A 12,278-nucleotide genomic window follows, 5' to 3' on the forward strand; every position below is an offset into this window, starting at 1 on the left:
TTTCTGAGTGCCGTGGTAGACGCCTGTAATTCCAGCCTTCAGGGACCTAAGGAGAAGGATCATGAATTCAAGGCAGGCTGGGGCTATATAATGAGCTCAAGACCAACCAGGACTATAAAATGAGGCCCTATCTCAAAATAAAAATGACGACGGGTGGGGGGCGGTGAAATGACCCAGAGCAGGGCTAATGGCCTCAGTTCAAACCATGTCAAGATGGAAGGAGAGAATCCAGAGCATTGTTCTCTAAGCTCCACCTGTGCTCTGTGGTGTGTGGGCACAGACAGAGAGACAGACACACACACGAGGGAGAGAGAGAGACAGACAGACAGACAGAGACAGACAGAGAGAATAATGTTTATAACATAAATAGACAATATTGAGTATAAATCATAGTTGTGATAAGAATGTTATAAAGTATTTTAGTTTTTTTTAAGATCTTTCTTGATACCTAAAAGAATTTCAGCCAGGCAGTGGTGGCACACACCTTTAATCCCAACACTCGGGAGGCAGAGGCAGGCAGATCTCTGTGAGTTCGAGGCCAACTTGGTCTACAAGAGCTAGTTCCAGGGCAGACTCCAAAGTAACACAAAGAAACCCTGTCTCGAAAAACCAAAAAAATAAAAAAAGCATTTGAAAGCTGGGGTGAAAAGGATAGAAAAATGTGTTCTCTTGACTTCCAGATTTACTTTCCAGATAAAAATGAAGTGATTAAAATATAGGTTTGTAAGCTATCCACAAAGCTGTGCATTTACCCCTGGCTCTCAGCTGTTCGTGCAGGTGTGACTCGGAAATGCTAAGAAAGCGATACAAAATCACATGGTCACGGTGGCTGTAGTTTTAGTTTTCAGGAATATGACTCTTAAGCTCACTGCATAGAAAAGGCTGACCTCAAGCCCGCAGAGATTTGCTGCCTCTGCCTCCTCGGTGCTGTGATTGAAGGAGGTGTTCCCCACTGCCCTGGGCTCATTAATGTTTTATTTCCTTGATGTGAAAATTTAGTTTATAAAATGGTTAATAACTTTTTATATACATTGATTTGTATTTTCCTCATGCATATAAATATTTTGCCCACATATAAATATGTACAGCATGTGCATGCGTGGTGGCCTCGGAAGCGAGCAGAGGGCTTCCGTTCTCCTGGATCTGCAGTTATGGATGCTTGGGGGCTACCACGTGGGTTCTGGGAGCCAAATCTAGTCCTCATTTTCAGTAGCCACAAGTGCTCTTAATAGTTGAGCCTTCTCTGCAGCCCAGGGTTCCAACATCTTAAGCGACTTGTCCATTGACTAAAAAAATAAGAATCTGGCTCTATAACTATTATTCTTTTTAAAGAGTACCTATTTGTATTTCTTCCAACCTCCTGTTGATACTGACATCAACTACAGAAAACTGCTTCTGGCCCTTCAGATGAGGGAGTTAAATCCAGGGTCAAGAACAAACCATCTACAAAGGTCCATATCCTGTCCTGAAATGTAGGGCAAGTTAGTGACGTGGTCTGGTGGCCTTTGCTTTTGTTTGCTTTTAAAACTTCTGATTTAAGGGGGAAGTTAATGCAGCCAGAGGGGCTTCCTTCTCAAATACATAGGAACAGAAATATTTCCGATTTGGCGTGTTTTCAAAGTTTAGAATATTTTTCTATGTATAATGAGATATCCGGGGAAATAGAACCCAAGCTGAACATGAAATTCATCTATGTTTCATATATATATATTACACACATATCCTGAGGATCATTCTGTATCATGTTTTTAGTAACTCTGTGGACAAAACAAAATTTCAGGACATGGAATTTTCTATGTAGGGTCTTATGTTAGTGCTCAAAGGGTCTTGGAAACTGGGGAAATAGCTAAATTGGTAAGGTGTTTGCCACAAAGGCATGGATCTCACTCCCAGAACTCACAAAAGGAAGCTGGTATGTCCCTATAATCCCAGCTGTCCTGCTTATCCTAGTCACCTAGGAAGAAAGAACTTCCGTTGAGGAATTGCCTCGACCAGCTAGGCATGCCTGTGGGTACTGTCTTGATTGCTAATGAGTCTAGGGAATTCAGCCCACCGTCGGCTTTCCAGTCCCTAGGCAGGGGTCATGGGTTGTATAAGAAAGCTAGCTAGACATGAGTCTTCAAGCAAGCCAGCTGGCAGGCAGCATTCCTCTGTAGGATCCACTTAAGGCTCACGTTTGACTTCCTGCCTTGGCTTCCCTCAGTGCTGGGTTGTGACCTAGAAATACAAGGTAACTGAAGGCTTTCCTCCTCCTTTTCGGGTGTTTGATCACAGGGGCAGAATAAACAGTACCAGGGAGGGAGTAAGTGGATCCTTGGGTCTCAATGGCCAACCAGCTAATTAGGCAAGCCCTAGGCCAATGAGGGACCCTGTTTACAAAAACATGATGGACCGACCGCTCCTGAGGGATGACACCCAGGGTTGACTTTTGGCCTCTATACACACGCGCATTTCTCCAAGCCCCACAAACATGCATGAACACATATGTGCACACGTTCCAATAGATGCCCACTCAAAGTTCTGGACTTTGGAGCATTTTGGATGTGAGTGGTTGGACCATTGGCCTGTGCCTTAGGCTACTGGTTTTGGTCTAGTTGCTCAGTGCAGCTGCTTGGATCTTCTACAGTCTGATGCTCTCTGAGGGTCAACCATCTGTAGCACCCTGGATTCGCTTGAACTTTGGACAGTGGTGGAAGATAAAAGGTTGGCCACTCTCTTCATTCTGTTTCTGTCTCTCATAATTTTCCAGTCACCTCCTGTTGGTACTACATATTTTAGACCTCAATTAATGTCTCGTTTGGAGACTTCCTAGTCTATCTTTCCATGAGTTTCCTCGAGTTTCGTGATTCAGATCCTGAGCCATATCAGATTTCGTAGATGCCTTTATTCTCTCTAGCTGCCTGGTCTCTTACAGCAGTCAGCTGCCACATGCACTACTGAGCATCCAAAGAGAGGACAGTCCGAATTGAAATTCCCTTTTGATGTACATTACACACTCAATTTTGAGGCATAGAATTAAAAAAAAAAAAACCTCTTAAATATCTCAGTGATTTTTATATTGCTTCCTTTTCATGTTGGCATGGTAATATTCTGAATTAAGTGGAAATGCATTTCAGACCAATTCTGTCTCTTTTCGCTTTTCCCATGTGCCTGCTAGAAAATGTGAACTTGCTTCTGCGTCTTCTTTCCTGCATGGCAGCACTAAACTAGGAATCCTGGCTTCTAGGAAAAGAATTAAACCTGCCCATTCCCCATCCTGATACTTGCACACACCGCAAACTGACTTTTCTCGGCAGCATATTAGAAAAGGCAGGATTATCGGCATGCCTTCCTAAGTTTTACTCTCATTTCCAGTCACCCATAGTGCCGAAGCAGCAACGACAAAGAAACGTTTTGTTTTCTTTGGATGTTTCAGGGGTCAAACTCAGGGCCTTGTGCTCGGCAAGCACATGTTCTACCACTAAGCCTCACCTCCCAAGCAGAAGTGATTTGATTCGTTGTATCTGCATTTAGACACAGGCTCTGCCATTCACCCAGCAGTTCTTTGATGGGTTGGTAGGGTCCAATGGCCAAACACCTGCCTTTCCTATTTCAGAACAGGTACAAACATGTCTTCTTGCAAAGCTAATAATTAATGTGATCATAGATATATCTTCATAGTCCTGTGTTTGATGCAGAGAAAACTGCCTCCCGAATTCTAAATGGACCCCACTCCTTCTATGCCTATAGCCAAGACACAGCCTGACATCAGGCTCTCCTTCCCTGTATCTGGGATTGTGTCCTCTCTTGCATACTCACCCTGAGCTCATCTTTTCTAACAGGACATAGCATTAAACTCGTGTCAGGTATCAAAGAAGCTTATAACTAAAACTAATGACACTGGTCAGATAGTACCGACTTAGGGTGTCATTTGGCCACCATGTGCTGCTCTGCTTCTCCTTGGTTCTTGTGACACTGCAGTAATTAAACATTCATCCCAAAGAAAATTCAGAAAGGGACCCACACTCAGATTTTGGCAGTCAAGCATATTTAGAAGAACAGACATTTGTGATTTTCCCCTTAACTCAAATGTCCCTTCCAATTTCTGTGAAGATCTCCGACCTAGCCAAACCCAGACAGCCGGCTGGGTTACTCATGACCTTGGAATTATTAGCAACTCCTCTGGTTAGCATTCTCTAGGTTCTAGGGGCTTGGAACCCTCCTTCCCTGCCCTACCCACTGAGCCCCTGTCAACCCCTGGTTCTTCTCTAGCTGCCTCTTCTGATGGAGTGGCCCAGAGAGAAGAGGCGCTTTAGGAACTACAGGGAAGACTTTAGTTAAGAAATTCTGATTTGTAAGTAACAAATAACCTTAAAAGACATGTAATGTAGGAGGTGAGCGTAGGAGGTGAGCTGCAGGGCGTGAGGTGTGGAACGTGGGGTGGGGGAAGTGAGGTGCGTGAGGTGAGGTGTGGGGTGCAGGGTGTGGGAGGTAAGGTGTGGGAGGGTGCGGTGTAGCAATTTACAGCCCTGCTCTAGGGAAAGGCTTCTCCAATGTAACAGTTCCGCTCCAGCAGCGGAGGGCTTCCCCAGGGAAGTTGTTACAGTTGGGCTCCAGTGCCCCAGCGTGTAACAACTCTGCTCTGCTAGGGGACGGTTTTCCTAGCGAAAGTGTTACAGTCCCGCTCAGCTTGGCTCTGGCTCTGCTCTGGGGAAAGAAGGTCTCACCCAAACTTCGTTCAAGAAGAGATTTATTGGGAGGGGAGGATCTAGGAGAGTGGCTGCATCTGCCAGTGTGGAAAAAGGGTGCAGGGCTTATATAGGGCTTCTTAGGGGCAGAGTTTTTCCAGGGTGGGAATGGGTAAGATTGCAGTCTCTTGAGCTCAGCTTGGCTAGATCTCTGCTCAAGGATCGGTTGATTTTTCTGATTTTCTGCTCAGGGATTGACTAGTTTCCCTGTATAGGGATTGTTTGGTTTTCTTCTTAGTTGGTCAGGGGCAGATTTGACTCTGGTTTCTGAGCCATAGTGTGTTTCTTTCACTGACCCCTTTTTAACCTTTTGGCTCTAATTTCAGGGCCTGGGCACATTTCTTTCACTGACTTATTCTATGACTAAAGTGTGTTTCTTTGGCACTGGTCAGGGTGTGTTTCGTTGGTACTGGGTTCAAGGCTAAAGTATTTCTTTCACTGGCTCCGGTCTTTGCTCCAGGGTGGGCTTCTTTGGCTAGACCTTTTACCCTGCGGTGGGTACACAGTTTGGTGGTACAGTACACGAGCAAGGATCTGAGTTTAAGCCCAAGCACTGGCAAAGAAAGGAAGGGAAGACACTATAAATCTTCAATTAGGGTTACAGCTTGGAGTTGCAGTCCACAAGAACACCTGATCTCTAACTAGCAAAGTTTAAAGGGAAAAAACCCCACAAACAAACCAAAAACCAGAGCAAGGACAGTGGGATATATCCTACCACCTGGGAGGCTGAAGTAGACATATATTGAGTTTAAGGCTAAGATGGCCTACAATAGGAGTCACCATGAGAAAAACCAAAACAAACCCATATAGGAGGCAGCCATGGACATGGAAAGATGGGCAATCAGAGGTCAACGAACTAGGACTCGTGGATCTGCTGCCTGTTTTACAAATAAAGTCTAGCTAGAGACAACAGTAAAGAAAAATATGTCCCCATCAGAGTTTTTCAACTGGATTTGGTAGTACAGACCTGTAATCTGAGCTGCTCAGGAAGCAGTCAGGATTGTGAATTCAAAGCCATCCTGGGCAACTTATCAAGATTGTGTCTCTCAAAATATTTTTTAAGAGCGTGGAGGATCTGAGAATGTAGCTCAGTAGGAGGACATTTGCCTGACATGCCTGATCCAACCCAGCACTGCTTTAAAATAAGCAGACTACACAAATTCTCTCACTTGATTCGAAGTGTGAGCATCTCAGGGGAGGTGGTTATAGATGCTGTGCTCTTCCTTTGGGCTGTGCAGATTTGAAGGGCAGGTCTGATTATGACTGGGTCAAAAACATTGATAACGCCTTATGAACACCATTGATAAGGAAAGACTTAAGTATTGCAATATTGTTTATTAAGCCCCATGTCAAAATACAAAGCATCCTGAAGGCATATGTTTATGATGAACAAGGAGGACTTGTCTGAGTTCAAAGTTGGGACTTTCGCATCTGTCACTGTCCCTTCTGGCAAAGACAGTTTTAGTAAGTTTGAATAAGCATCTAGTTGATGCTTATTCAGACTTGAACTCTCCCACCTGGGGAGGTGGACTAGTCAGTGGGACCCATGCGGTGTTAATAAAGTGAGGGTCTCGGTGTCAGCCAGAGAGCTTCTAGGTCCCCTGAGCCATCTGAGCTGATGGCTTGACAGGGCTTTTGTATATTTTAAACCCAGACCATGAGTTAAGTCCCATGTAAGTAGATTATGCTAAATGGGTGTCTCTGAAATAGCTGCGGCGTTCCTTAGCATACGGGGATGTGTGGGTAACTGCAGGACTCAAGAGACTTCCTTTGCAGCCGTGGAGTTGATGCCTATGGCCACCCAAGGGTGCATTCAGAGCTTCAGGATGGAGGAGCCAAGCATGTGTGCCCCATCAGCAGAGGTCCATCATCTGGAGGGCATCACTCTCACACATATTAGCCATTACAGCATCACTTCAGTGGAGCTGCCCTGAGGGGGAAGGCACATGGTGTAGTATGAGACAATTCGGGAGGCCAGAGCTGTGAGTTCCAGGCCTCTCTACATTACATATATATGTGCCCCGTCTCAAAACAAAACCACCTAAAATAGGGAGATAGACAGATGGCTCATTGGTTAAGAGCACTTCCTGCTCCTCCAGAAAGCACAAGTTTGGTTCCCAACACCCATGCCCATGTTGAGTGGTTCATAACCAGAGGATCCAACACCCTCTTCTCTTCTCTATTGCACAAACACTTGAACTCACACATGAACACACACACGCACACACACACACACACACATATACACATATAATTTTAAATGTAGTAAATATTTTTAAAACCCTGAAATAAAAGGATCTTTGAAGCCCATATTCTGAAGACAAATACAATGTTTGCATTTCTGTGCACTTGTATCCTGGCCTAGAACACTAGATGTGGGGATTCTGTGATGTCACATTTCCTGTCTTTGTGCTTCCAGTTTTAATGCTGTCACTTCTAGACGTGGGTCCCACTGTGTTATCACATGAGCCCAGATTTTAAAGACCTCAGGAAATAAATGCTGTTAAAATGAATGCATCTGATTTGCCAAATGGTTCGCCAAACTTTTCTCCAGAATTGCTGCATGGAGCCAGGCTCAGTGGTGTGTATCTGTAATCTGAGGTCTCAGGAGGCAAAGACAGGAGGATCCCAGATGAGGCTTGTCTGGGCTGCAGAGAGAGAATCAACCTAAAGAGCAAACAGACAGACAAACACAGAAGGCTACTGCATGCCAGAGACTAAGCCGTTTTGATGCCCTGCCTTTTGAGCCACGTGTTGGATAATTCAGTGCCTATGTTAAAGTGTCACAGGGTAGGTCAGCCATGAACTGTCCGCAGAAAGGGAGAAGGGGAGAAGATACTGCTATCTCCATGAAATGACATGCACCCAGTGACTGAGGAGCAAGGCTTGCAAAGCCTCGGACTTTGGGACCCTGGAAATGGAGCGTTTGGAGTTTCCCAGGGCTAATGGGGAGGCTTCTTCCTTCTCTGTCTCCTCTCCTCATTTTACAGTCTTGATTTCCCACAGTTTGCTCCTCTGAGATGCAGGTGAACAATGGAAAAGACCTCTATGTTTAAATAAGGAGCCCGCTTTTCTGTTTAGTGCTGGGAGACTATCCTTTAGGAATAGGTACTGTACGGTTCCTTGGCCACAGGAGAACAAGATGGGCCTTGCTTGCTTTCAGTGTGGGTGGATGTGTGGACTCGGAGAGTCTTGTCTCAAAGTATAATTTAGAGACAAGATAACTGCACTTGACAAGAAAGTGCCTATACTTTCCCCCACCACGTTCTGATGTCCATTCATGGATTATTGTGTTTTCCCTTCCATCAATGCAACACTCAATGGCCTACAAAAGCCCTAGTCTCTTATAACCACCTCTATAGCTTGTCAGACAGAAGTACCATAGAAAACAGCAGTCAAAAGCAACAGTTCACCAGATAGTGAATTACTACTAAGAAATAGCTGGGCGTGGAGGAAGGAGGATCGGGAGTGTAGGGCCATGTCTGTTACACTATGAGTTTGAGCTAGCCTGGGCTATATGAGACACTATCTTAGAAAAGAGTACTGCACATGATAAATAGACTCTCTGGGAATTAATGTGCCCACTGTATTAAATCTAAAGATAATTTTCATATAGTTAGTTCTTTCTCCAAGAAATGTCTTTGTTTATCTTAAAATAAAGTTAAGCTGAAAGTCCAGTTTGCCTTTCACCAGGAAGCAGAATTTCACTGCTGTGGCATGCTGAGTCTTTCCTGTGTCCTGTGATGCATTTGCCAGTACATATGGGGATTTCTACTTTGCCCCTCTGTGCCAGTGGTCAGGGACACACAGGATGTCCACGCTGCAGGCCCTGGTGTAGAGCAGCCTCTTCTCTGCTTGATCACCCACAATGCCATTAGTGACCAGCATTGTCCTTCATTTTTGCATGTGAAGTTATGTTTGGTTTTGACTGAAGTAGTGAATTAAATCTGTTGAAATAAATGTGTGTTGAGGCTTCATGGAAGCAAATAATGCTTTTGCTTAGTCCTCATTCTTTCCGGTCAGACTGGGAAAGAAGGCAAAGGGCCTTCACATGTAAGTACCTGCTGGCACCCTGCTGTTAGAGTCTGGGAATACCAGAGAAGGATGGTTACAGGCAGGACTTCAGGTCATATCATGTGTGTTAATTATGACCGAATTTGTCAAGAACCCAGCTTCCTGTTGGACATTTTCCTGTTACCCTACCAGGCTGCCTCCTTCTGTGCAACCCAGTGTCCTCTCTGTACATTGACCATGTGGGTTTCTGTGTTAATTACCGTTTGCTGCAAGAAGAAACTTCTCTGGTAAGGTTGAGTGGTACCCTGATCTGTGGGTATGACAATGTCATTAGGAGTTATTTTGTTGCTATGTTCATCTAGAGAATAATGGTAGTAGATTTCCCCTAGGGCCCATGACCTATCTAGCCTTACGTTCTTTGAGACAGGGTCTCTCCCTGAAGCTGCAGCTTGCTAATTTGGCTCAACCAGCCGGCCAGCAAGCCACTCAGATCCTTCTGTCTCTTCGAATCCCAGACCTGGGATTGCAGACATGTGCCGCAGTGCCCAGCTTTGATGTGGGCTCTGGAGATGAAGCTTAGCTTCCCCTGCTGGCCTCTCCAGCCGGAGTAAATGCTCCTGAATCCTCGTTGCTGTGAAGAGACACCGTGACCATGGCAACTCTTATAAAGGAAAACATTTAATTGTGGCTGCCTTACAGTTCAGAAGTTCAGTTCATTCTCATCATAGTGGGCAGTGTGGCAGCATGCATGTAGACATGGTGCCAGGGGAATAGCTGAGAGTCCTACTTCTTGCAGGCAACAGGAAAACAACTGCAACACTGGGCAGTATCCTGAGCACAGGGAACCTCAAAGCCTGCTCCCACAGTGACACACTTCCAACAAGGCCACACCCACTCCAACAAAGCCACACCTCCCAATAGTGCCACTTCCTGTGAGATGATGGAGGCCAGTTACATTCAAACTACTACATTGTATGTTTTCCAGGAATCTTCATCCCAAGGCAGATACCCAAAAGCTCCTCAGTCTGAGGGCAGAAAGAGTCATTGCCCTACAACTGTATCAGTGAGTTGTTGAATATAATCAGGAGACCACACTGGGAACTGGGGGGAGGGATATATGGGTAAAACGCTTTCTGTGCAATCATGAAGACCTAGATTTGAATCCCCAGAGCTCACAAACATGTGGTAGTTAGTATCTTAATCTCAGTGTTTCTCCTGGAGAGGCAGAGCAGAGATAGGAGACTCCAGGAGGTTGTCCAGCCAGCTAGCCTGGCATGCATAGCAGCAGATAACAGAGGAAGACCCATCTCAAAACAGGTGGACTTGAGCACTGAGGCCCAAGGCTGCCTTCTGACCTCCATGCGCACACTCAGCTCATTCATGAATGCATGCACATGCTCAGTGAAACAAAACAAAACAGCACCATGTCCCTGGAAGTGACACTGGCTCTGAACAATGGCTTCATGTTGTTAGTAAATGCCTGTATCAGGTGACTTAGAAATGGCATTGCACCTTACCAGAGAACCAGGATGTTTTAGCAATGCAAAGCATACAGGCTGGGGAGCTTTATCCCAGAAAGGTGGACTGGCGCTCACACCGTCTACCTCTTTGATTTGGACTTAGTGAGCTGTAGGATCCGCCCTAACCTCATGAAGCTCAGTATGTCCCCCCATTTAAAAAATTATTTTTAAAAAACAACCTAGATGATCCTGAGGACTTCTGAGCTTACTTAAAACCTGAAATCTCCCCTGGCCTCAAAAGAGCTCAATCCATACAAAAAGAAAAGAAAGGTCCTTCCCAACACCTCTGTCTTTGGGGCCTCAGGTAAACCTGACTATGTAGCCCGTGACCCCGTCCCCCCACCCCAATCTCCCTGTCTGTACATGAGGTGTTGGGTTTACAGGTAGGCACCCCACACCCATTGATTGAAACTAAGCCCTTGGGAACGTTAGGCAAGCATTCTACCAACTTAGTTATATGCCTAGATGAACCCACCTTTCTTTCCTCTAGTTCTGTCTTTAAGGAATAATGCAAGACTGGCCCATTAATCTATAGTCTTAAGCACTTTAGGAAAGAGGTCTCACCTCACATTTTGGCAATATACCATGTAAGGAATGAACGGGCATGAGGGAGAATTCAGAAAGAGAATTAGTAGATGCATTAAATTATTGGACTAAAGGTCCTAACAACTAGGCTAACACGTGAAACTGTGTTCGAATGGGGCACGTTCCTTTCTTCCCACCATGCGGTGTCTGAGATGCTTGGAAAGCTGGACAGGAAAGCAGTGGCTTTGTCTCTCCAAGAACAGGGTGCTGGTGGGCACGTGAGGAGCTCATCTGCTTGGCAAAAGCACTTCCCTTTTCCTCAGGACTTCTGCATGGGGGGTGGAAGAACAAGTAGGCGGCTGCTGCCATGTCGATGGACTAATGCTGCCGGCTTCTGTGTATGCCCACCCGAAGCAAGAGAGGAATAACGACAAGTTCTCGTTCCTAGCTGGAATCGTTTACGTCTTTAGCTGATCTGTAGGTTGGGGCCTGGTTCTTCTGGTTTTTTGTTTGTGTGTTTGTTGTTGGAGAGCATGGGGAGAAATATCTAGAGATACACCTGTTGTTCAGTGTGCTGAAGGTCTGGCATGGACCTCTGTGGGGAACTCTTGAACTACGTGAACCAACCATAAGCTCAGCAGGGAAGTGGTGATCCCCCCAGACAGACATCTCCAGAGCGAGTGTTCTTGGCCCTGCAGCGCCAAAGGCAGAGAGTTGTCAGGAGCCTTCTTGAGAGTTTCCCAAGCACACACCTGTAAGAGTTGTCTTTAGATCATGAACAGATCTGAACTTTTTGTGAGCAGGCAGTTAGCACAAGGTCTCAGCAGCCAACCCCAGAACTTGTGATGCTGCTGAGGCCAGCTTCTAGCTGCTGAGCATGAGGTCCTGAGGCACAGGCCTGACTCCGCAGGCCATGTTGATCACATGACACTTTGAGTTGGTGACCGCTAAGTACATGCACAGAATCACCTAGAAATAGTGGCTTCAGAGAGCATATAGCCAAACAGGCACATTCCACGGTGATCCAACGAAACACTCAGATTCTGAGAGGCTGTTGACCACAAGGATGTTCAGTGCACCCTCTGACATGTCTATGTGCTGCTGACTCTGTGGAATGAATTTCAGTTTTCAGCTTTTCTCTCTTCTCTTAAGAAGGCCCAGCTTACTGTCCTGAGGTGGTGGTGTCCTTGGAAAGCCCAGTTTCTGGATGTGTTTTTAAGCTTCATGACTCTAAAGTCATATGGTCACAGGATGAATTTGTTTCCATTCATTCAACCATCTTTTGATGCTCTCAGTATTTAAATGAGACTGTTGCTGTATAAACTCTTGAATGACGGTAGTAATGAAGGTGTGTGTGTGTGTGTGTGTGTGTGTGTGTGTGTGTGTTGGCTAACTTTGTCAACTTGACACAAGCTAGGGTTATCTGAAAGAAGGAAACCTCAATTGAGAAAATGCCTTCAAAAGATCAAGTCATAGGGCATTTTGTTAATTA

The 12,278-nt window shown here is 45.5% G+C and overlaps 1 protein-coding gene across 3 annotated transcripts in view; it reads left to right on the forward strand.

Moving 5' to 3' along the window:
* LOC121453271 (BTB/POZ domain-containing protein KCTD1) overlaps positions 1-12,278 on the forward strand; it is a 199,279-nt gene that overhangs the window by 153,912 nt on the left and 33,089 nt on the right. The gene's annotated exons all lie outside the window — the stretch shown is intronic.

This window comes from Microtus oregoni, unplaced genomic scaffold (assembly GCF_018167655.1).
Source record: "Microtus oregoni isolate MIOR12 unplaced genomic scaffold, Mior012 000011F_ref0000422, whole genome shotgun sequence".
NCBI lineage: Eukaryota > Metazoa > Chordata > Mammalia > Rodentia > Cricetidae > Microtus > Microtus oregoni.